Source organism: Pocillopora verrucosa, chromosome 1 (assembly GCF_036669915.1).
Source record: "Pocillopora verrucosa isolate sample1 chromosome 1, ASM3666991v2, whole genome shotgun sequence".
In the NCBI taxonomy this organism is placed as follows: domain Eukaryota; kingdom Metazoa; phylum Cnidaria; class Anthozoa; order Scleractinia; family Pocilloporidae; genus Pocillopora; species Pocillopora verrucosa.
Window position 1 is genome coordinate 9,607,291 of NC_089312.1, and position 25,734 is coordinate 9,633,024.

General features: G+C 36.3%; 1 long non-coding RNA gene across 10 annotated transcripts; it reads left to right on the forward strand.

The window, feature by feature from the left end:
• Positions 1-4,078: 4,078 nt before the first annotated feature.
• LOC136279737 (uncharacterized) lies at positions 4,079-24,925 on the forward strand. Of its 10 annotated transcripts, none has more exons than XR_010716946.1 (14): positions 4,079-4,277; positions 4,495-4,593; positions 5,556-7,245; positions 11,401-11,585; positions 12,754-14,798; positions 18,534-18,599; positions 19,419-19,531; positions 19,718-19,821; positions 20,221-20,284; positions 20,385-20,797; positions 20,988-21,077; positions 21,518-21,602; positions 21,749-21,823; positions 22,989-24,925. It is a non-coding gene; the product is annotated as an uncharacterized lncRNA (long non-coding RNA). The 10 variants fall into 10 exon arrangements; XR_010716952.1 differs by lacking the exon at positions 4,495-4,593 and adding an exon at positions 18,931-18,969; XR_010716951.1 differs by lacking the exon at positions 4,495-4,593 and adding an exon at positions 19,231-19,253.
• Positions 24,926-25,734: the final 809 nt, after the last annotated feature.

The window sequence follows — 25,734 nt, forward strand, 5'->3', positions numbered from 1 at the left end:
ACAGCAGCAGGGGATCCCCGCCAACCGTGGTATGCTGGCAAGGGCGTGATTAAACGGGCTATTTTTAGGGCACCTTTTCTAGCCTCTTCCTCCTTGGAGGTGAGCAGAGCGTTCCAAGGTTCTGGGTGCTTTCGATTTGTAAATTTGGATTGAAATTTTGAAATACAGATTTCGGATTTTGCAGTAAAAATTCAAAAGCAAAAACTAATTTCGATGCAGAAAAATCTGTCCTCAAGGTCAATTTCCATTAATAAATCCAGAGCTATTTTTTTTGTACATTTTCTAACTAACGGTTAACCCCAGTGAGACCCTTCCTAGAAGAGCTGTAGTTCTACAAATCCTTTTGGATTTACCAAAAAACGCAAAACTTAGAAATTCAGAAGATCTGGAGTGCCAAGACCAAGATCTGAAATTGGCAGGTCCTCTTTTAAACACAGGGCTGCGTTGGCATGGAACCTTCTTCCGCATCACGTCGAGGACTGTGCAAATTTACGATCATTTAAGATGGGCTTAATGCGAACAAACATCTACTAAATAGCATATATTTTGCCAAAGGTTCCTGCTCTGTTTCAATGAAAAATGATGATTACTTATATTTTTATTTATTGTTTTAGAGGGCACGGTAACGAATCTTGCAATCTGATTGGTTCTTTACCCGGTCAGTATTTTCCTATCTCTGCCCACGGGCCGCGGTAACGCTTTCGTGAGTCGCCGAGTACATCCCAACTTTCGTTGTCATTTTTCATAAATATACCTCGTTTTCCGGCTGGGCAGTATTTTTAAGCAAACACGTCGATCACTACCTCAAGCCGATAAATAACTTATGAATCCTCTCTTTTCTCTCTATCAAATCACTTTGGTTGACAGAAAAATATTGGTTTCAGAATGAATTTGTATAAACAATAGTGTCATTACGTTGGTTGACAAGCGGCCTAAAAACCGTCTGCAATTAATTTTAATCGTTCACAAAAAGTACCCAGAAAGTTGAAATGTGAGGTATTTGGTTACAGTAACTGAACGATGGAACTTTCATTCATTTAATATCGGATTTTTCTCGAGCAGTTTGTTCATAGTGAAAGAGCGAGCGAAGTTTTAATTTAAGTTCTACAACAAATATACGCTCCTGGTGAGTCTTTCCAATTCCGTTCAATTTGGACATTTGTACCTTAAATTGCACAACAGAAATTGAAGGAATTTTTTGAGAAAAGGCCGCATTACATTCCCTTGTGTCTCGTTGGAGTGTGCCGTTCGAATTTAGTTTTTGTGAAGGAAGATCAGAGTTAAACACGCCATTACAGCAAACAAACGAGCAAACTCTCACAACTTCAAAATAAAAAAAATGAATTTACTCACAATTACTTTCCTCGCCGTTTACTTAATGAACAGAGGTAAATCTTCGTACATGAATGAATGGTCGATGAGAGTGAATAATACTTTCTGTTAGATCATTAACTGATTTTGAAGATAACATTGTTGTGACAGTCCTTGCCAAACTAGTTCTGTTGGTTTTCAAATGTTCCTACGCTTTTTTTTTTTTTTTCTTGCGCGCTCTCTAATTGACAGGTGTCAGATTGTGACAGATACTTGTAAAAATAATGTTTCAAAGTTTGTTTGGAAGCCTTTTAAATCACCTTTATCGTTACGGAAATGAAAATGTTTCGCTGAGGCATCTCTCTTAAATTTGCATCACCTCTATTTTAACTACATTTACCCAACAAAAATTGTTCAGTTTATGGAAGATCTTGCCGTATTTACGTCCATAAATCATTCGGGTTCTTTCGGAAAGAATTTCGTCAAGTTTAAAAACAATAAATATGTTATTTACCGGCTAAGGGTCGGTCCGTATGGTGAAAAACTGTGACCGAGGTCTTGAAAATGCTGCCCTCGGCCTACGGCCTCGGGCAGTATTTTCAAGACCTCGGTCACAGTTTTTCACCATACGGACCTCCCAGCCGGCAAATAACATATATAGCTGTAGTTAGGCAGGTCCACGTCAGGACTTTGGTCTTGCCAATTTACATAACCTGCATTGTTAAATAAAGATGTATGTATGTATGTATCTAAGCACTACCCTCTAACACCCCCTCTAATAAGCGCCTCCCTCGAATTCGTTTTTGTTAATGAGCGCCGCTGTTTTTATAATCACCCCTGTCGAGTATGAAGCACCCGCATTACAATAAGCGCCCCTATACCAATTAGTGGCACTATTCTGTTTCAGTGATAATACTGTTAGTGTACCTGCACATTCCGATCGAAGGTGGTTCATCTTCCTTTAATTGCTTAATTCCTTACTTCAAACCTTATTCTACAAAAACAGTGGACGTCGTCTCAGTCTCTAAACTATAATATCCATGTGTGTGTAAAGTTCCTTTAAACGAATGATGTCGCCTTCAAATTTTGTGATGACGATTGCCTTGCTATTCTTCCTGGCCAGGAAAGACTCGGGGACTGCATGTCCGTTCATCAGTGTTCTTGATCCTTCTCAAATAAACATCAAAGCTTTTTTTCGCACAATCTGCTGTTTCCCGAGAATTAAATAGCGCCGTGTCTCCTAATAGTGCCCCGTTTCGAATAAGCGTTGTCCCTGTAGGTATCAAGGATTAATAAGTGCCCCAGGTGCTAATTGAATCATTACGGTATGTACAAGAAAACTCAATATCGCTGAGCTTTTTTCATACTTGATTTTTTTTCCTTGACGAAGAAAAGCTTTAGAATTTGCCAAAGCGACAATGGCTTCTGACTCTTCAGGCTCTTAAATCGAGGATGAGGGCATGAATATATCGTCTTTTCACGAGCGTGGGACAAAGAAAAAATTGTGGGTCCCCATGAGGAATCAAACCTCAGACCTTCGGATTCCGCGCTCCGATGCTCTACCATTGAGCCACAGAGACTCCATGGTGAGCGAGGTCTATTACGAAGTTCATATGACACGCGTCCTGCATATATAGGATCAGCAATGTCGATAGCGTAATGTTTGTCGATAGAAATAAGAGAAATGGTAAGTGTTTGAGCTCGGAAACTTACCATCTCTCTTATATCTATCTAGTAAAGAGGAGTTGCATGTAGATATACATGCCAGTGGGCTACTAAGCTTTCTATAGATTTAATTTTTTTTCCAGGGCATAAAGATGGTTTCTGGGAAAACGTCGTGGTCAATTTAGCAATGGCAAACAAGTTTGAAAAATGCCAATTCACAAATTAATTTGAGCCATATTTGAGAAACCTCTTCATGGACCTACACAGCTATTGTTCTTAACTGAGGCCCTTTACCTATTGTCAGAGTTAAAAAAATATAAACAGATTTCAAATTAAAAATAAATCAATATCATTACTTCATGATCTCTTGGACGACTTTAGTTTCATGTGTAGCACCCTCATTCATTTGTGTACAACTTCCTCAATTAAATCTTTCCGGCTTGTTTGGTTCGTTGCTCAATCTAAGATTACATGACAGCACTGTCCAAAGAATCATTACTTTCATATTGTCTTTCTAAATTGTTTGTTTGTGTTTGAAGATATGTGAAGAGGAGCCCAGTTGTGAGGGAATTTTCATTTCAGATTTCCTTAAACCAGCTTAAAGATATCAGCTGAATGGAAATTTCGTCTCCAGTTTAAAAAACCATTTAATTTTCGTCTAAGTTAGTAGGAAGTACATTATTATAAGATAATGACATTGACTGCGCTTTGTGATCTTCAGATTTCACTTACCAGCTTAAGGATATCAGCTGAATGGAAATATCATCAACAGTTTTTTTTTCTTTTTATAGCCAACGGTTAACCTCATTGAGACCCCTTCTAGAAGAGATCCTTTTTGGATTTCCCGGAAAAACGCAAAACATATAAATCCATGAGATCCGAAGCTGAATTTCTTATTTGAAATCCACTTTGAGGATGGATTTCTCAGCGTTGAAAGTCGTTTTTGGATTTCATGTTTTACCGCCAAATCCGAATTCCCGATTTCAAAATCAAAATCCAGATTCGTCGAAGTTAAGCACTCAGATTTCTTTGAAGACGGCGTCTTCTTTCTGATTGGTCTAGACTAGCTCTCGACCCAGTTTCTTAAAAGCCACATTCAAAATGGCGGACGAACTGCTGTGAATTTAGGGTTGAAAGATTCGATGTCGCACTGAATGGTCAGTTTATTACGACAGTTGTGTTACATTTGATGACGGATGATGAGCTGTTCTCGTGCTCGTCTTCACTTTGTACATCGGATGTGTTCAGTAACATCTTTCTACCATGATGAAATTCTAATTTTACTAGGAACCCCCCGACAGGTGAGAGATCTTCAAAGAACTTTGACAATGAAATGTATGTTATTACATAGGAACGTTACTTACTCATCTTCTAACAAATGTTGCACTGATCACCAAGGAATGGGGTGATGGAAAAAACAATGACTTCCAGTCCATGGACTTAACCCTGTTGGACAACTCAAATGAACTACCCTAACATGCACCAATCCTTCGATGTTTTTTGTTTTGTTTTCGTTAGTCACAACAAACACCACGAAATTTAAGCGATTATTTTAAACATTCAAGCGTGATAGCGTGATCCAAGTCGTGTTACATTCATTATCGGTCACGAAGAAAGGTGAGAAATCGATAATATTAAATGTCCTTTAGTGTACAGATTGACGCAGATACAAAATGTATCTTCCATGAACATCAAATGGCATGGCTATGTTTGGAAGGAGATTCTTTTAAAGGACTTGCACACCCATTTTAAGCCGCATTGTAAACATATTTATGGTCAAGTAGAGCAACACCTTTTTTCTTTTCTTTTTTCTTTACTGATTTTCTTATTCTAAATGAATTTAAGATTCAATCATGGTGATTTATTGCAAGAACGGTTGCTTATCAGAGGCTCTTAAACATTAAACTAAGAGCTAAAAGTTAATAGACGGTTAATCCCTTTTTACAAAAATTCAAATTTCTGATTTTGTTCTTCAAAGTTGACCTCCAAGGCATTTGAATGTAAATCTGCCAATGTGTCTCATCAGATTTTTAATTTAGCTAAGTTAGACATTGCACAACCAAAGTTTCATTTGTGCTCTGCAGGCATCAAGTGGTCTCCCCAGAAATTTTAAATTAGAAGGCAGAAATTGTAATTTCTCTTGCTGTTGCAATACCTCACTAATTTAAAAGTATCTTTTGCAACAAGTTTCATAATCAGTTATCCCATAGCATGTTTCAGTGTCCTCTGGAACACTTTCATGTAGACAAAGAGACTTAATTAAGTAATGTTTGTTTTTATAAACTGTGTGGTGTAGAAAATGAATTTGAGAAGAAACTCAATGAAACCTAATGTGTAAAACTTCTTTCAAAATCAAGAATTTGCAATTATGTTAAATGAACATTTAATTCCTGTTATTTTTTCTCGGCTTAGTTTTCATTTTCCATCTTTTCTTAAGTTTTTCTTTTTTTCTTTCTAGGTCCAATTAGTTGTAAAAACCAGGGATATATATAACAGGGTGTAAGCAATGGCCAAATTAATCCGGTCATTTGAGTGACTTTTTTACGTAGCATGAGACAATTAAATGCTGATATTTTTAGTAGCAGATTGAAGTGATGATGCTGAGATGACCTAAGGAGCAAAAGTTTGGGTGCAATTGACAATATGCTGGATTTGTCTAAACTTTTTTAAGGAAGCAACGTCCTGCAGGTAAAAATGAAAATTCTTGAATGGGTATTATCTGTTGTACTAAAATGTTGGTTATGTGATCTGTCTTTGATTAAGTAAAGCAAAATCACTGTAGTTGAGAATGACAAGTGGACACCATTCTTTTTTTTAAATAAATGTAAAACTAGGGGAAGTACTCAGGAATTACGGTCAACTCGCCGACGGACCAACTCGCCGACGCCAACTCGCCGACGTATAAAATCGAGTAGAGACGTCGGCGAGTTGGTCGTCAATCCAATACAACTTATTAGAAGTTAAACATACAGAAAAGTAAACGATATTTAGTAAAAAAAACACTGGTGAACATTGGTGAACATCTAACAGAAGCTTAAACATTGGTGAACATTGGTGAACATCACCAATGACTATAACAGCTTAAGACGCGAACGAGTTATTGTGCGACAACAACACCGTAAAGACTCATCATGTCAATCGCTCATATTTTTAACGAAAACTTGGCTTTCTAGACGAGATCTTTATTAAAAAGCATTTCTTTTTATTTGCAACAAAGTGTATAAGGATCTCAAGGCGAATAAAGTAAAGTAAACATCACAATGACTCTGACAGCTTCAAACGCGAACGAGATAATTATTGTGTGACAACAACACTGTAAAGACTCGTCATGACAATCGGTCAGATTTTTTAAGAAAACTTGGCTTTCTAGATAAGATCTTTAGTAAAAAGCAATTCTTTTTATTTGCAACAAAGTTTATAAGGATCTCAAGGCGAATAAAGTAAAGTAAACATCGCCAATAACTACATCCGCTTCAGACGCGAACGAGATAATTATTGTGTGACAACAACACCGTAAAGACCCATCATGTTAATCGCTCAGATTTTTTAACGAAAACTTGGCTTTCTAGACAAGATCTTTGGTAAAAAGCAATTCTTTTTATTTGTAACAAAGTTTATAAGGATCTCAAGGCGAATAAAGTAAAGTAAACATCGCCAATGACTACATCCGCTTCAGACGCGAACGAGTTATTGTGTGACAACAACACCGTAAAGACTCATCATGTTAATCGCTCAGATTTTTTAACGAAAACTTAGCTTTCTAGACAAGATCTTTAGTAAAAAGCAATTCTTTTTATTTGCAACAAAGTTTATAAGGATCTGAAGGCGAATAAAGCGATGTTAACGTCGCCAATGAACAAAATTGGCCGTAGACGCCAATGAGTTGGGGATGGATTTCCTAGCGTTGAAAGACGTGTTTTACCGCAAAATCCGAATTCTCGATTTGGAAATCAAAATCGAGATTCGTCGGAGTTAAGCACCCAGATTTGTTTGAACACGGCGTCTTCTTTCTGATTGGCTTAGACTAGCTCTCGACCCAGTTTCTTAGCAGCCATATTCAAAATGGTGGACGAGCTGCCGTGTATTTAGATCTGAAAGAATCGATGTCGCACTGAATAGTCGGTTTTTTGCGACAGTTGTATTACATTTGACGACGTATGATGATGAGCTGTTCTAAAAAATCGTCTCATCTTTACTTTGTATCGGTTGTGTTAAATAACGTCTTTCTACCATGATGAAGTTCTAATGTTTACCAGGAACCCTCGATAGGTAAGAGATCTTTAAACAACTTTGAACCGATTCAGTGTCAATGAAATGTATCTTATTACATAGTAACACTACTTGCTCATTTTCTAACAAATGTTGCACTGATAACTAAGGAATGGGGTGATGGACAGAACAATGTCCTCCAGTCCATGGACTTAACCCTGTGGGACAACTCAAATGAACTACCTTAACATTCACCAACCCTTCGAATTTTTGTTTTGTTTTCGATAGTCACAGCAAACACCACGAAAATTAAGCGATTATTTCAAACGTTCAAAATCCTCGCTTCGAAATATAGCGTGATCCAAGTCATGTTACATTCTTCAATGTACGTCACGAAGTAAGCCGAGAACTTCAAAACAAAAAAACATGAAGTTAATTTTCATTAATAATTAGAATAAACAAAGGAGGAGATTGTGAGTTTCTCGCAATAGCCGTTTAGGGTATTTGGCGGCGAAACTATTCTCAGTAAATTGCGCTTATTTCATGAATGTCACACGAAAACGGCAGTAGTTTACCCAGAAATAAAATGCGCTAGTATATCCTAGTTAGTGTTTTTGAAATTACTATGTTCAATGTTTTCGCTTCAAGATAATTATCCGTTGTCGCTCGGAAAGTTTTTCCACAAAAGATCTCACCGGCTCAACCACAACTGTTTACATTAATTTTTAGCTCTCCGTTTGTCGATTTTGGTCAACTGTACGTTTCTCGGTTTAAGCTATCCGTTATTGGACTTAAGTCAACCGTTTAACGTTTCGAGCGAACCTTTTTTATTTTTGGTCAACCGTTTAACAGTGTTAGCTATCCGTTTTTTGGACTTTGGTAAACCGTTTAACGTTTCGTGCTATCCGTTTTTATTTTTGGTCAACCGTTTGAGGGCCTTAAAGCTATCCATTTTTGGACTTTGGTCAACCGTTTAAATATTTTGCCATCTGTTTAAGCGGTTATGGAAACCGTTTAGCCGTTTGGTATCCGTTTAAAACCGTTTTTCTAGACCGTTTAACGGAAAAGCGTTAGTGTCCGTTTTCCCATGGAGGGTCACAAATGTCCTTCAGTACATAAATTGACGCAGATACAAATGTATATTCCATGTGCATCAGTTGGCATGGCTATGTTTGGGAGGAGATTATATTTATAGGACTTACACACCCATTTTAAGCCGCGTTTTAAACATATTTATTGTCAAGAAGAGCAACACCTTTTTTCCTATTTGTTTGCTGATTTTCTTATTCTAAATAAATTTAAGATTCTGTCATGGTGATTTATTGCGAGAAATTGCTTATCACAGGCTCTTAAGCATCAAAATAAGAGATAAAAAATAACAGTAGGTTAATTCCTTCACAAAATTCAAATTTTTGATCAGGTTCTTTGAAGTTGACCTCAAAAGCATTTATTAATAAGTGTAAATTGGCCAATTTATCTTGTTGGATTTTTAATTTAGCCAAGTTAGACATTGAGGAACCTAAGTTTCAGTTGTGCTGTGCAGGCATCAAGCAGTCTCCCCAGGAATTTTTAAGATAAAAGGCAGAAATTGTAATTTCTGTGGCTTTTGGAATGTCTCACCAAAGTATCTTATGCAACATGTTTCATCATAATTATTATTTATCCCTCAGCATGTTTCTGTCCTCTGGAACACTTTCTTGTTGACAAAGAGACTAAAGAATGTTTGTTATTTACAAACTGCATGGTGTAGAAAATGAATTTGAAAAGAAACTACATGTAAATGAACCTTAATTTGTAAAACTTCTTTTAAAATGAAGAATTTGGAATAAATGCAAACAAGTAACAGATTGTCTCTGTTATTGATTTCCTTTTAAACTATAACAGAAGCACTTTGCTAGAAGAATATGGTCACCTTTGCTTTCCTTGCAAGAGAACTGATGAATTGGCATGATTTAATTCATGTGAACTAAATAAAACTGGAAAAAAGAAGAGCATTCAGTATCTTTCTTTTAAAAGCCACTAATTTAGTCAAGGTGATTCCTCTGAAAAAAAATTATGGAACAATTTTCTTTAAACTTTCCTTAAATGTTCCTTGCAAATCTCTGTTTTAAAAAATTAATTAATTTTAGAAAAGATAAGTCACCATGCTTGTTTTGCAGTTTAATGGGCCAAACATACCCTATTTATGCCTGACTACTGGCACTAACCATGTGTGTCATTTCATCGGTTTGCAGTACACTTTATTGTAGGGGGAAGCTAGGTTTTTAAACTGACGTACCCTTGAAAAAAACTTGATACAATAGGTAGAAAGTTTGGTGCATATGGAACAATTTGATATATAATTGGTGGGAAAATCAGGCAAATTTAAACAGCATAAACTCAAAATGTTCCTTGAGTTGTTCCTTTCGAGATCATAATTTACATCCTCTAGTAAAGGCCTATGTGAGTGCTTTTAACTTTATCTTTTTTCCCCTCTGAAGTATTTTTTTGGAAAATCCCCAATTCAAAGGGGATAAATGGTACACCAAAATTATGCAATAAAAAGTATAGGTCACTGTGCTTGTTCAAGAGCTAAAGACCATCGTACCTCTTTGCCTGGTCCATGGATTGAAAGAGAATACCATGTTCTTGAAATGCATGTGTGCTCATTTCCCTTGTGAATGTGCAATACAGGATGCATGGTGATAACTGAGGAATCACATTGACATTTTCATGCTTTTAACTCTGAATCAAGACATCAATAATTGGTTGAACTGCATGGAGTTTTTTTCTGGGCTCATCAAGGCAAGATAGTGTGGGTTGATTCATTTCCAGGTAGGCATGTAATTGATGATGTGCAAATTGTAGCTTGGTACAGTGTAGTTGAATTCACAGCAGCTGAGAACAAATCCTTTAAGTAACAGAGTGAAGAGCTTTAAGTTGCTCTAAAGACTTGGCAACACTGCTTCCTTACTCACTTTCTTCATGTCTTGTCATCCTTTTAATTTGTAGTCTTTCAACAAGTTTTTGTTCAAAGTGTTAAAGGAACATTGGTCAATATAACTGATGCAGAGCAGGAAAACAACCCTTTTGAAAATTTTAGATGGTTGAGGAAAGTGTAAAGATGATAAAATCTGCATTCATCATCCAACCAGAATCAAATCAGGATTTGTATGTTAAATCAACATTTAAGTCTTTTTTTTTTCTCCTGTGACTGTTTTCATTTTATATTTTTTTCTTAAGTTTGTTGGTTTTTTCCCCATGGCCCAATTGGCTATAAAAACCAGATACTATATAATTATATAACATGGTAAGCAGTGGCCAAATTTATCCAGTCATTTGCATGAATTTTTTTTCCATGGCATGAGATAATTAAATGCTGATGTTTTTAAAGGCAGATTGAAGTGATAATGATGAAGAGATGACTTGAGCAGCAAAATTTTGGGTGCAATGGACAACAGGCTAGATTTATTGGAACTTTTTTAAGGAAGCTACCTCATGAAGTCAAAATTAATAATTCTTGGGTAATCTGTTCTAAAATTTTTGGTAACATGATCTGTCTGTGACTAAGTAAAGCAAATCATTGTTGAGAATGACAAGTGGATACCATTCTCTTTTTTTAATAAATGTAATACTAGGAGTAGTACCCAGCAATGAGAAAAGATAGAGTAAAATATAATACAGGTAACATGACTTTTCAGACACACTGATGGTCTCATTTTGAATGATAGGTTTTTTAATTTTAGTGCTCAGTTGGACTCAGTTCAAGCCCAGTTGTTAAATAGTTTCTAAACCAGTCTGCCAATGATCTTTATTGTTCTCCTTAAGTCTTCATCTTACTACACCTTATATCTTGAAATATGTTGAATATTATTGTAAATGTGACATTCATATGAACTTTGCCAGCATTATTTGAGACATTGTGGCTGAGTGGTTATGGCACTGGACTTGCACTCCTGTGGTGCTCAGCTCTTCACCCTGTTGCTCTCTGGATTTATTTTCATTTGCCCCTAGTTTAACTCCTAGGTTGTGGTGACTTTTTTTTTGTTGCATCTTAAATTTTAAGATTTAATAAGTTACTTAGGTTCTACAGACAAATTACAGAGCATAGTAAAGAAATATTTTAGGAATCACCTACTGTTCTGGAAAGTCAAGTGACACTGTGAACTTGAAGAACCAAAACAGAAAGAATTGTATCTATGACTGTTTATTGAAAATTATTGATGATTTTCACAGGAGATGAAAAACAGTTGGATTCCCTCTTGGAAATGTAAAGTAACTCAAGACGCGTCGCGGAAACAGGAAGAGCAAGAAATGACCATTAAGAAATGTCGGAACAGAGTGGACTGTATGACTGATGAAATGTAAATGTTTCAAAGAATTACTGCAAAGGGTGCTATGCCTGAGCAAGTAAATAATAGGTTAGCATTAACAAATGAGTCAACTGTTATTTGAATCGATAGCTTTTCTTACTGTTTGAACAGGTACCACTGATCAGTACCGTAATGATTTAATTTGGCGCCCTTGTGCCAAAACCACCGCCTCTCTAATGAGCACCCCCCACCCCTTTCTAATAAGAATCCCCTGTAATGGGCATCCTCTCTAATAAGCACCCCCTCTAATAAGCGCCCCCCGCTTCTAGAGACACCCCCTCTAATAAGAACCCCCTCTCTAATAAGCAACCTCTCTCTCTAGTAAGCACCCTCTCTAATGAGCACCCCTTCCAAAAAGCACCACCTTCTTATAAGCACTTCCTCTTATAAGCACCCCCTCTTATAAGCACCCTCTCTGATAAGCACCCCCTTTAATAAGCACTCCTCCAATAAGCGCCTCCCTCGAATTCGTGTTTGTTAATAGGCGCCGCTAACCTTATAATCACCCAATCGAGTATGAAGCACCCGTATTACAATAAGCGCCCTTATAGCAATTAGCGGCACTATTCTGTTTCAGTGATAGTACTGTTAGTATACCTGCACATTCAGATCGAAGGTGGTTCATCTTCCCTTGATTGCTTGATTGCTTACTTCAAACCTTACTATACTAAAACAGTGGTCATCGTCTCAGTCTCTCAACTATAATGTCCATGTGTGTGGACAGTTCCTTCAAACGAATGATCTCGCCTCCAAATTTTGCGATGACGATTGCTTTGCTGTTCGTTCTGGCCAGGAAAGATCCAGAGATAGCATGCCCGTTCATCAGTCTTCTTGATCCTTTTCAGATAAACATCAAAGCTTTTTTTCGCACAATTTGCTGTATCCCAAAAAATGAAATAAGTACCATGTCCCGTTAGCGCCCCGTTTCGAATAAGCGCCTTCCCTCTAAGGACGGTATGTACCAGAAAACTCAACATCGCTGAGCCTTTTTCATACTTGATTTTTTTTCCGTGACGAAGAAAAGCTCTAAAGTTTGTCGAAGTGACAATTGCGTCTGACTTTTCAGGCTCTTAAGTCGAGGATGAGGGAAAGAGTATAACGGGAAGAAAAACAGCAAAAAGGGGGAGGGGAATTAATACAGTAAAAGACGAGTTGCATGTAGATATACATGCCAGTGGGCTACTAACTTTCTAATAGATATAATTTTTTTTCCAAGGCATAAAGATGGTTTCTGGGAAAACGTCGTGGTCAATTTAGCAATGGCAAAGAAGAAGCTTGAAAAATGCTAAATAAATAAATCAACATTATTACTTCATGATCTCTTGGTCGACTTTGGCTTCATGTGTAGCACCCTCATTCACAACTTCCTCAATTAAATCTTTCCGGCTCGTTCGGTCCGTTGCTCAATCTAAGACTACATGACAGCACTTTCCAAAGAATCACTACTTTCACTACTTTCATAGTAATTTACTTTCTAAATTGTTTGTTTGTGTTTGAAGATATGTGAAGAGGAGCCCTGTTGTGCGGGAATTTTCTTTTCAGATTTCCTTTAACCAGCTTCAAGATATCAACTGAATGGAAATTCCATCTCCAGTTTTAAAAACCATATAATTTTCGTTTAAGGTAGTAAGAAGTGCATTATAATAAGATAATGACATTGACTGCGCCTTATGATTTTCAGATTTCTCTTACCAGTTTAAGGATATCAGCTAAATGGAAATTCAATCACCAGTTTAAAGATATCAGCTAAATGGAAATTCAATCACCAGTTCCAAAAACCATATAATTTTCATCTAAGCTAATGCGGAGAAGTATATCATTATGAAATGATGACATTGACCACGCTTTGTCTCCCAATGATGATCTGCCTTAACAATTAGATGCCACAAAAATTTATATTTTTGATGCGAATAATGAGTCAGAGTAGCAGCTTCTTGTGAACCGCACGATGTGGTTTTCGCGAGTCGATAGCTTGCGGCCAGATCACCATGTTGATTTTGAAATAGAAGCGTCGATGGTCAGCTTCTTACCTCTTGAATTTTTTTGCCTTTTAAATCTAAAAATACGGTAGTAGAGATGTAGTTTTTAGATACACTTTTATAAGCAAAGAAAGAAATCACTCGGTAACAGATCCTTTAAGAAAAGTAGACGGTACTGTTGTCTTTTCACTGCTGTCATCAAATCAATGATCATCAAAGAGGTAAGTCTATAATAGTTAGATCGGCTTATCTGCGTACATCACTCAAATCCATTTTGTTGAAAGTGAATCACAAGAATGAGCTAGATGTTTCAAGAGAGAATAAAAACCATTATTTTCTCTTGACTATTTCAAGTGTTTTTGTCAATAAGAAAATTTCCCAGAAAGTGGAGACATTGATAAGCTTACGCGTAACCTTACCCTCCCCCTGCCGAGTACGGCTACACGTAGGCTAAACATGCACCAATTTTGAAGAAACTTACTGCTGATGATGGCCTTAATAAGATGGTCGAAAAGCTTTAAAATTGTTGGCTGTGTAAAAATAATCTTATTTCTATTCAAAAGAGTAAAAAAAAACTGCGAATACTTGTGGAATATTGGGAAAGTGGCTCTAAAGTTGTGGGTGCTTTCGATTGGTAAATCCGAATTAGAATTTTGAAATAAAGATTTTGTATTTAAAAATGAAAAGCAAAAACGGATTTCAATGATGAAAAATCTGTTCTCAAGATGGATTTTCATTAAAAAATCCAAAGCTATTTTTCTTTTCTTTTTATAGCCAACGGTTAACCTCATTGAGACCCCTCCTAGAAGAGATCCTTTTTGGATTTCCCGGAAAAAGGCAAAACATAGATGAGATCCAGAGCTGGATTTCTTAATTGAGATCCACTTTGAGGATGAAATTCCCTGCGTTGAAAGACGTGTGTTACCGCAAAATCCGAATTCCCGATTTCAAAATCAAAATCCGGATTCGTCGAAGTTAAGCACACAGATTTCTTTAAACACGGAGTCTTCTCTCTGATTGGTCTAGACTACATGTAGCTCTCGACCCAGTTTCTTAAAAGCCACATTCAAAATGGCGCATGAAATGTCGTGAAGTTAGAACTGAAAGAATCGATGTCGCACTGAATAGTCGGTTTATTTCGACAGGTGTGTTATGTTTGATAACGTATGATGATGACCTGTTCTAAAAAACTTGTCTCACCTTCACTTTATACATCGGATGTGTGAGGTAACGTCTTTCTACCAAGATGAAATTCTAATGTTTACAAGGAACCCCTCGACAGGTGAGAAATCTTCAAAGAACTTTCAACCTTTTCAGTGTCTATGAAATGTATCTTATTACATAGGAGCATTACGTACTAATTTTTTTAACATATTTTGAAAGCACCGATCACCGAGAAATGGGGTGATGGACAACTAACCATCAACTAACCCCGTTGGACAACTCAAATGAACTACCCAGTAGCAATTGCACCAACCCTTCGATGTTTTTTCGTTTTGTTTTCGTCAGTCACAACGAACACCACGAAATTTAGGCGATTATTTTAGAAATTCAAAACCCTTCCTTCGAAATATAGCGTGGTCCAAGTGATGTTACATTCTTCAATATCGGTCACGAAGTAAGGCGAGAAATCGATAATATTAGATGTCCTTTAGTATTAAATAAATAAAGATTGACGCAGATACAAAATGTATTTATAGGACTTGCACATCCATTTTAAGCTGCATTGTATACATATTTATGGTCAAGAAGGGCAAAACCATTTTTTCTATTTTATAGTGATTTTCTTTTTCTTAATGAGTTTGGTATTTTATCATAGTGATTTATTTCAACAATGATTGCTTATCACAGGTTGTTAAGCATTAAAATAAGAGCTCAAAATTAATAGAAGGTTAATCCCTTTTACAAAATTCAAATTTCTGATTGTGTTCTTCAAAGGTATTTTTAGTTGTGTTCTGCAGGCATTAAACTTTCTCCCCTCAAATTTTAAATTTAAAGGCTGAAATGTTAATTTCTCTGGCTTTTGGAATATCTCACCTCAGTATCTTTTTCAACAAGTTTCATCATAATCAGTTCAAAATCCCAAAGCATTTTCTGTTCTCTGGAACACTTTCTTGTGGACAAAGAGACTTACATGTAAGAATGTTTGTTATTTATAAACTGTGTGGTGTAGAAAATGAATTTGAGATAAAACTAAATGAACTTTAATTTGTAAAACTTCTTTCAAAATGAAGAATTTGCAATTATTTAGAACAAATAACAGCCTTTCAAACAGAAACACATTACTTGAAGATTATAGTCACCTTTGCATTTTCATTCCAAGAGAACTAATATGAATTGGCATGATTTATTTCATGTGAAAGAGATGAAACTGGAAAAAAGAAGAGCACTCAGTATCTTTCTTTTAAAAGACATTAATTTACTTAACATATTTTCATGCGTTTGAACTCTGAATCAGGACATTGAAAATTGGTTGAGCTGCATTAAGGTTTTTTGGGGGCTCAGTGAACTTAGTGAACTTTTTTAAACCTTTGGCACAAGTGGGACTGATGTGTGAGTACCTTTGTAACTTTGTTTTTATAGTTTTAGTTTTCCAGCATTGGGTGAAAGTATTCAAACAGATATTTCGTTGTAATGACATATATTCAATTGATTTGAGATTTTAAAGGCCAGAATTGTTTCCAATGCACCAGTCACCATTTAGATAAAGATGATAGGCTGTTACCAGCTACCAAATTCTTGTAACTTTTAGTACTTTAACGTAGAGTGTATTGGTTTATTTGTATTGTTTATTATCATTTTGATCTTGTTGTTGGTGTTAAGACCCAGCTTTTTACACTCAATTTCTGTTTATATATTTTGCAACATTTCGTTAGATTGATAGAACTTTGTTGCATTATTGTTTCAGTTTATGATTGTTCAGTTGATTGATTGACTGATTGTGACATTGATTGTGATTTGTGGTTCATGGATTGCTTGCAAGGTTAAAGATTTGTGTAAATGGTCCACTTTGGTTTGTTACATTTCAATCTTGATCTGTAAAATAGCCTCAAACACCTCATCAACCTCATCTTGGAGCGACACCGCTTGAAATCTTATGAATTAGACTTTTGGTCACCACAAGTGCTACAGATAGAATCTGCATTCATCATTCAACCAGAATCAAATCAGGATTTTTATGTTAACTCAACATTTAATTCCTGTTATTTTTTTCTCCCTTGACTGTTCTCATTTTATATTTTTTCTTAAGTTTGTTTGTGTTTTCCCTCAGTCCAATTGGCTTTAAAAACCAAGTACATAATTATATGACAGGGTAAGCAGTGGCCAAATTAATCCATATACATTGCATGAGATATTAGTACATGTAAATGCTGATATTTTTAATGGCAGATTGAATTCATAATACTGCTGAGGTGACTAAAGCAGCAAAAGTTTGAATGCAATTGACAAAATGCAGGATGTTTTTTAACTTTTTTAAGAAAGCAGCTTCATGCAGGTTAAAACAAAAGTTCTTTAGTGGGAGGAGGGGGAGGGGATGCTGCAAACTGCCCCTTGTTAGCTAGGCCCTTGGTTATAGGTCTATCTACCTGTGAACAAAAAATACATTTTATTGTAAGCCTCCCCTCCCCCTCTTGGATATAAGCACCTCTCTAGCTTTTCTTGCTTTAGTGATAAGCAGGAAGCCACTGTTGTAAATTAGACATTATTATTTTGATTAAAAAAGCAAAGACAAGCTTCAAGGAAATCAAAGTCTGAACTTCCTTTTTGTTATGTTTTTGCTTTGTCTGTGTTGTTAGGTTTTTTTTGCTCTAAATGTATCAAAATTAGTTCAATTTATTAATGCAATACATGTTTTGATCAGTGCCACTATAGTTTGTGCTTTTTCTGTTCTGGTTAATTTAAACCCTGTTAGATATACATTATGTTTGTATGGCCCTCCATTTATAAGCCTTCCATTTATAAGCCCTCCATTTATAAGCCCTGCATTTATAAGCCCTCCATTTATAAGCCTTCCATCTATAAGCCCTCCATTTATAAGCCCTCCATTTATAAGCCCTCCATTTATAAGCCCTCCATTTATAAGCCCTCCATTTATAAGCCTTCCATCTATAAGCCCTCCATTTATAAGCCCTCCATTTATAAGCCCTCCATTTATAAGCCCTCCATTTATAAGCCCTCCATTTATAAGCCCTCCATTTATAAGCCCTCCATTTATAAGCCTTCCATTTATAAGCCCTCCATTTATAAGCCCTCCATTTATAAGCCCAGCCCTAAACCCCTTACAAAGTTGCACATTAAGCACAAACATCATTAATGTGTCAATTTATTGTATAGTATTCTTTCTGAGTGGTATGTGTCTACAGCTGTACATGTTACATTGTGTTGTGATGCTGGTCACTAAAATGTGAATCAATATAACAGTAACTGTGAATCTCTCAAAGTTACTTGCATGGCTTTCAGTTGCACAAAACTAGAAAACCAGATGTCAATGCCAAGAAATAATTATTGTGGGCAAAATGTTTTCAGAAAGTGCATTCACAGGCTTAATATTATGCTAGCTTCACTTTTCAAAACATGATTGCCTGAGGTTTGAAACCACCTTCTTCTCCCTCCCCTCCCTTATCAATTTTGTTGCATTTAATTTTTTCACTGTAATATATATTACATTGCATTAACATCAATGTTATCTGAGAAAAAAAGCAGTTATTAAACAGCATTGAAGAAGAATAAATAAGGACTCAAAAATGGTATACTATGCATGCATATGCTTCGACAGATGCTTAGTTTACATTTAGCTCTGTTGCGTTAAATTATTTGTCCATGATTTTAGATTGCCTCAGCTTTAACATTGTTTGTATTTTCTGGTTTTTAAACCAAATTCTCAGTGCTAAACTGATATGAAATGTGTAGCACACAGTGCGAAAATTTAAATTTAGATCTCAGCAGACTTTTGAAAAGATAGAATTTTTTTTCAAAATTTTCTAACTGCTGTTTTATTTATTGTTATTACTTTTAGTTATCTGGGGATTCAGACTTTGCGTTATCTGTCAAGGGTGTCAGTGTTGGCATTGAAGATCTCCAGGTATATTGTATTTATTACAAACAGAACATTTTACAGTACCTGCATGAGTTGTTTGAAACTGGAATTATCATTTATTATCCTGGTGTTTTCTTATGGTTTTCTTTTCATCCCATTCAGCTTCCTGGAAGTCTGCATGTAATTTTGTGCCCTCTTATTCCAGTTGTTCCTCTTGTGGGTGGCCTGGGTATTAGTCTTCTTTCTTATCAGACCATTAAGTTGAAAGTTAATTGAAACACACATTTTTGACAAGAAAAGTTGTTTTTTAGGTTGTCAATACTTTATTACAAACTGAATCAGGTTGGATATTTAACAAATACATTCCATTTTGCAGTAGGTCTGTTCAGTTACAGACTACAGATGTCAAACTGTGGTAAGAAATAAAAAAGTGGCTCTTAAGTTGCAGCCGCGTGTGTCACCGATGTGTCACCACATTTTGTCATTACCTGTGATCTATTACTGACTAGACAGACTGTAACAAGAAATCCAATTGTTTTAAATTATAAGGAAGTAAAATGTTGTTCATGGTGATGTAATCTATGCCTCTGTCCTCAGATAGATTGAAAGTAAGATCCAATCAAATTGGGTGTGTGATTCAGCTTATTGTAATTTTTTTTTGTTTTATTATTTACAGGACAATTAGACTTAACAAACATGGCAAATATTCTTGATATTCTTAGTCTGAAGTATGCTTCACCCTTCAGAAAACTTGCATGGGCACTGAATCATTTGTTGTAGTAAAGTAGACATGATTTATAAATTAAACTAATCTGGATTAGAGGTGTTGTGAGGTTCTCTAACTTCCCTATCCCTTTTTTTCAGTGACATGATCTGTGGAGTGATATATGATGTTGTGGTGGGATTTGTGGTTCTCCCAAACAGGATCACAGTTCCTTTGACTGATGTTGATCCGTATGAAATACCCCCTGCCTGATGTGAGTAACTTGTACTTATCATTAGAATTTTCTTTCTGCAAATTGTCTCTTACTGTGCCTCAAGACATGTTTAAAACGATTATTTAAATTTGAATAACTCAGTAGTATTGAGTACACCAAATGTACACATAAGTGAAGTTTTTAAAGGTTTTTGACAATTGATTTTGCTTTCTCTTGTCACTCCAGGGCATCCTTTGCATTGAAGTCCTGGAAGCTAAATAGACTTAATCAAGAAAGACATTGTTACCATATCTAAAGGTTCTACCAAGATCCAAATGTCATTCTTAGAGGTATGTATCAAAGCTTGTGGAGATTACTGTATGAGCTGAAGACATGAAAGAGCCTTACTGACCAGCAGTAATATGTATCCAAGTGTCTTTTGGTGCTTGTGTCACTGGAAATTTTTCTACCTCAGTTTCATGGAAGGTGAATATTACTTAAAGTCTGAACTCCTCTGAAAATTCTACTTCTGTGTAAACTTTTTTGATTGTTTATTCTGAATTAAATAGAATCAGCAATCAGCGAGACATAAATTTATTAATAACTAAGGCATGTTTTGAATTTCTCATTTGCTTTGCCTCCATGAGGAGATATTAATTCATTGGGACAAGATCATTGTTTTAGAACACCAATGAGTATCTTACTGTATGTGCACCATAGCTCATGATGATATTTCTTTCTGTTGCCAGTGGGAGCCAAGACACAAAAACAAAGGACAACACAGTGAATCCAATATGGAATGAAACGTTCGAGGTAAAGATTTTGATGGGTTTGTGGTTCCTAGTCCATACTTCAAACATGGGATATTTCATTTCTGATTGTTAATTTTGTTTCTGATTGTTTATGTGATTAGGCCTTTGTGGACAACTCACATGGTCAGAAAATAAAGATTGGTGTCTTGATTTGATATAGCATCTAGAGCAATTCTTAATTGATTGTCAAATGAAAGCAACCCAGGATTGCACTGGGTTTACTTGTTCTTATGGTCTGTGATTGGTCTTGAAAACATGTGCTACCCTCTGAGCCAAACACATGCAAAGAGATAAAACTTATAGTGATTTGATCAGTGACACTTTCCTCTACTTTGGGTACTTTACCCATTTTTTCTTTCAACTGAGTTTACATTCACAGATTCATTTTAATAATTCTCCCTGTCCTGATTGGCCATTGTGATGAATTATTGGTTTAAACACTCAGATTAAAACTCCTAGAAGTGATTACCATGTAACTTCTCTCTATAGTATCCATACATTATACAGCAAACAGGTAATGAGAACACTCAAACTCATCAGGTACAATTTACAGTATTACCTTGATTGAAACCTAATTCTCATAATCAATTTACAAGGAAATGTGTAGTAGCCAGAGGGGAGAATTGATGATCAGATCTTGAGAGTTAAAGGGTTAAATTCACTCAACTTATTCTAACCTGTAATTATGTAATTTTTGAATACAGTGGCTTCCACTAGAGAATGTGAAGAGTGGCCAGATCAACTTGAGATGCACATGGTTCACACTGACTGCCAAACCAGAGGATCTCTCACCGGTAAGTTCACAGTCAGCCTAACAAAAGGGTTGTTTTCATTTATGAGGACAAGTTGAATAGAAAAACCAAATCAGTGCAGTGCAGTCAAAGAATAGTAAATGGAAAGCAGAAGTTGTGGACCTGTACTCTTGAGAATGGGTGTGTGAGTTGGTTCCTTCTGTGTGTTTTCAAGGCTCAGAAACAACTTTTCACCATTTTCTGTCTGTAATGTTCAGCATGTCTAACAACTTTGGCACACTTTGGAAGTACAGTAGTCAGTGGGAGAACTTATTTTTTTACTGACTGGCCATGCTCAAAAAAACAGGACCAGTTTAGCAAGAACTGCACCTTGGTCCTTTACATATGTAAGCAGGACCGACCATTTGTTTAGGCAGACCAAGAGGCAAAGATCTTGACTGTGTATTATTTGCTTGTTTATTAGTTTTGTTTTTTGTGTACAGCCTGACCAAGCCATTATTGGTGAGGAAATGTTAGTGACAGCAGCTCTTTTTGTTAAACTGGACTCAGCCAAGAATCTTCCCTAGAGTAAGTGTGTGATGTGGTCTCTTCTTTATTTGATAGAAAAGAAAATAAGAATGCAAAATCTCTGCTTCTCAAAATACACTGCAAGACCACACAAAGTGTGAAAGGTCACTGTTGTTAAGTTTTAATGTAAATTATAATTTTTTTAGGTAACAAATGCTGCCTGTGGCACCACAAGTGCATTCTGCAAACTTACTGTTAGAAATATTACTTACCAGAGCAAGGTAGGTCACACTTTTGATTGATCATCCATAAGCTATTGTTTCCTGTGTATCATCACTGAATTGTCACAGATACAAGGTCCCACAGGTTGGCACACTGTGCTGTTGATCTACAGGATAAGGGAGTTTAGTTTCCAAGAAAACAACTATGCTTTGGTTTTGTTAACTCAGTTGATAAAACTAATGGTGGATGTTACCCATACCATTTACATGTCAGTGTTGGTGGTTGTCTTATTGAAGGAAACTCTTATTACTGTTGTTTCTTACTGTTACAAGTACATTTCTCTTGTGTTGGTGTAATTGGAAACCACATATCATAGAGTACACAGTTGTTTTATGTAATTTGATCATTACCAGATCAAGCTTTCAGTAGTGATGCTGGGCATTACTATTTATAACCCCCGTCCAAATCTTTTCTTTTTAGCATTTGAAGACAAATGAGATTTCCCTAGTTTTTGTTTTGAATTTTGGCCTCATAGCTCAATTAGTGCTACTGCACTCAACTAGTATGTAGGAGGTGTTGCTGGCTTCTTTTCTGCAATTGCTTAAATTACAGTCCACCTGCAACGACCATTTCTTTGCCTGATTTTCATCTGCAGCTCAAATTAAATTAATTTTAAAAAAATTATGATTAGAATTGTTAATGAGAAAGGAGAACGCCTTAAAACTTGCCTCTCAATGAGTGTCTCTGTACCTCAGTTGCTAGAAGTAGCCAACTAGTATCTTGAAGGCTCTGCGGGTTCAAATTATTTCAAAGCCTGAATTTTTTCAGGTTTTTTCTTCTGCAGTTTCTTATTAACAATAAATTACAGTCTACCTGTGAGGATCATTTCTTTGCTTGAATTTCATCTGAAATTTATTCCTTTCAAAATTATGACTTCTGAAATAACTGAACAACTAGTTAATGTCTCCATTTGCTAATAGGGATATAAACTGAGATCATTTCTCTCATGTAATTGCTGCTTTCTTTATAGCAACTGACACAATGTCAGTTGGTGAGAAATAGATTACTGACATGTATTTGGAACCAGCTGTAGCATCATGAGCATCATCAGACCTTGAATAACTCTCACTAAAATGGGGAAGAAAGAGTATAGTCAGCTGTAGAAATAAATAATCAGACCTTGATCTCATATCTTACATGTACGTCATTTTTATCCCATAAAAGCGGACTCAGTACTCGTAAAAACGTAGAAGATGGATTCAAGCTGTTGTGTCCGAGGCGGCTCGTGTAAAGTTAACATGCCATCTTTCTTCACGTGTCCATTGAAGAGAGTCGCCTGGAAAACTGATTCAAAATGGCCCTTTGAACGTTCCAGTTTCGTTTTATAACACGGAGGACTGCAGAGTGCTGACCTCGCCTTTCAGTAAAAGAAGAAGCCTAGCAGGCAGCGCGCTCTTGAGGCTCTGACTGCTCCACGTGATCGGCTGGGCCTGCAAAAACCACAACTGCAATGGCAACGGGAACATTACTAAACATAAGGTTTAATGAATAGAACAATAGCTTTGTAGGTGCGTTATAAATTTTTCTAAATTTCTCTGCGTCCTCTGCAAAACTACAACGTGAAATCACCAAACTCTGCGTTTTTTGGAGAACGTGACCGACGACGGCTAATTTTTTAATTTTCTATTTCTAATTTAACGCCCTGTTCCCTATTTAGTTTCAAATAGGTTTGACAGCGAAAAACAAACTAAACGACTTTAGAGTAACGCGAGATTCGTAGGTAAAATAAAGGTTCACTTTTTAACCGACGTTGTCCACGGCATCGCCGTCGTCGTTTCTTAAACTCGCTATTGTTCATGTGTGGCATGCGATTTGAACAATAAATTAGCGAACTATGGCACAGGAAGCTAGTTTGTGGTGGTGTTTGTTATGGAATAGACGCGTGTAAGTAGGTTGAGTGAGTCTGTGAGTTTTAGTCTTTCTAAGTGTGTCTTACGGAATCAATCAATCAGTGTTCGTCAACAAAGTCAAAGTGTTTTTAAATAACATGTTATCTTCCAATATCCTCTGACTTATTTCGCCTCCAATTGTTCTAATATTTCGTTATAGGTGCGCGGTGTGCGCTGCCTCCCAACCGTTATCCAGTTTCTTACACCGTTTCTTAACAGGATCTCAACTAAGAAATCCATCTCAGCCATTTGGATTCAAATCACACCTTGAAATCATCCCTTGTTCTGAATGTAGTATTTACGTCATGCTATAGAAATGCAGCCGATCGAGAATAGCTATGTATACCTTGGCGGCCGTTGCAAATACCGCGGTCGGTTGAACAGTTGTTTCTAGTAATGTTACCAGGAAGTCCTCACCGGTTCCAATTTCCCGCCGAAAACAAGATGCCTGGTGCGACGGTTCCCTAACTTCCTTTTCACTTTCTTTTTGTTTTTTATTTTTTGTTCTGTTTTGTTTTTTTTTGGGGGGGGGGGTACGGTTACACGCAGATTAGGGTTTGTTATATCGAAAACCTCGATTTGACGAATTTGCGAAAAAACAACCAAAATGTTCGTTAAATCGAGTGATGGTAAATTTTTTTTCGGTGGTGTGACGCCGGGCATTTCGGGATCGGAACGATTACTGTAATTAACATTTGTGCGTTAATATCTACATGAAGCTACAGTACGCTGTACAGGTCTGTACATAGCTACAGCACCTTGTTTTTAAAGCACGGAGGACAAATTTCAGTGGAAGTCACTGGCAAACAGAGAAACAAGGGTATTAAAGAGGTAATTCCTGCCTCTTACAAGTTAACTAGAAGAAGCCTTATTGTAACTAATAAGAGACAAAGAGGATAAATCGGATCTGTAGATGTGTCAATAGTGTCAGTGTCGGCATTCGTGGGATTTATGATAATCGCAAATCTCGTTGTTTTATCATTGCGTTACTGGCTATCTTAGAATTTTCTATTACACTGACGCAAATGTACGTAACGGCCATTAAGTAATAATATATACCATCCGACATACTTAGTGGCTTCAAGAAATTCTCGTATCTGTTTACGAACGAAATTACGAGCTGCGCCGTTACCTTACCGCCGTCGGCATTTATAATGAGCTGTTAACTGTGACGTCCTATTGTTATAGAATTAAAGGATTTTGATTCTTGTTGGTCTGTTTCGCATTTGTCTTTTGTCACGTGTTGACATTTGTTCATTATATCGGGGTATATTATACGTTTGGGCTTCTGGATTGTTTTCGTTCTACAAGGATTTCCTTATATCGAGGTTCTTTCCTATACATTTTACTGTAACTTTGGTCGGGCTGAAGACTATCGTTCGCTATATCGAGGACTTCGTTGTATCGAAGTTCGTTAAATCGAGGTTCCACTGCGCTTTAAGTTGCATTAGGCCTCGGAGACCAGTGGAATTCTGGTTGCATGGTTCTTCTGGCTCATACTAAATTTAACTGAGTGTAATTTTCAGGGGAGAGGGATATGTCTGATGGTATGAGCACATCCTCTCACTTTTACTTTACTTCCTTTTTTTTGAAGTGAAGTTGCAATTAATTTTTTCACAAAACAACCAAACTCCCACACAATAAATTATCTTGAAGACACTTTGTTTACATATATTGAAGTAGCTGAATTTTATCTTCCTTACACATAAAAATTAGAATAACAATGATACAGCAACTGTCCATTTTTTAATAATCTACTTTATAAGTATTGCTTGTTTACTGTGCAGGAATACCAGCTTCAGTTTTTGTTCCTTTAGTCTTGGAAATTTAATAGAATAAACCATTGAACTTTTTTTGCAATAAGTAAATCAACAGAAAAGTAAAATAACATCGGCTTCGTTGACATCTTTCAATGGTTTCAATGGAAAAGTACCTTTGTTATTCAAATTCTAACTAAACATATGGAAGTAAAAGATGGTTGTTTAATTTTGTTTACTACAGTTTTGAATATTTAATTCCAA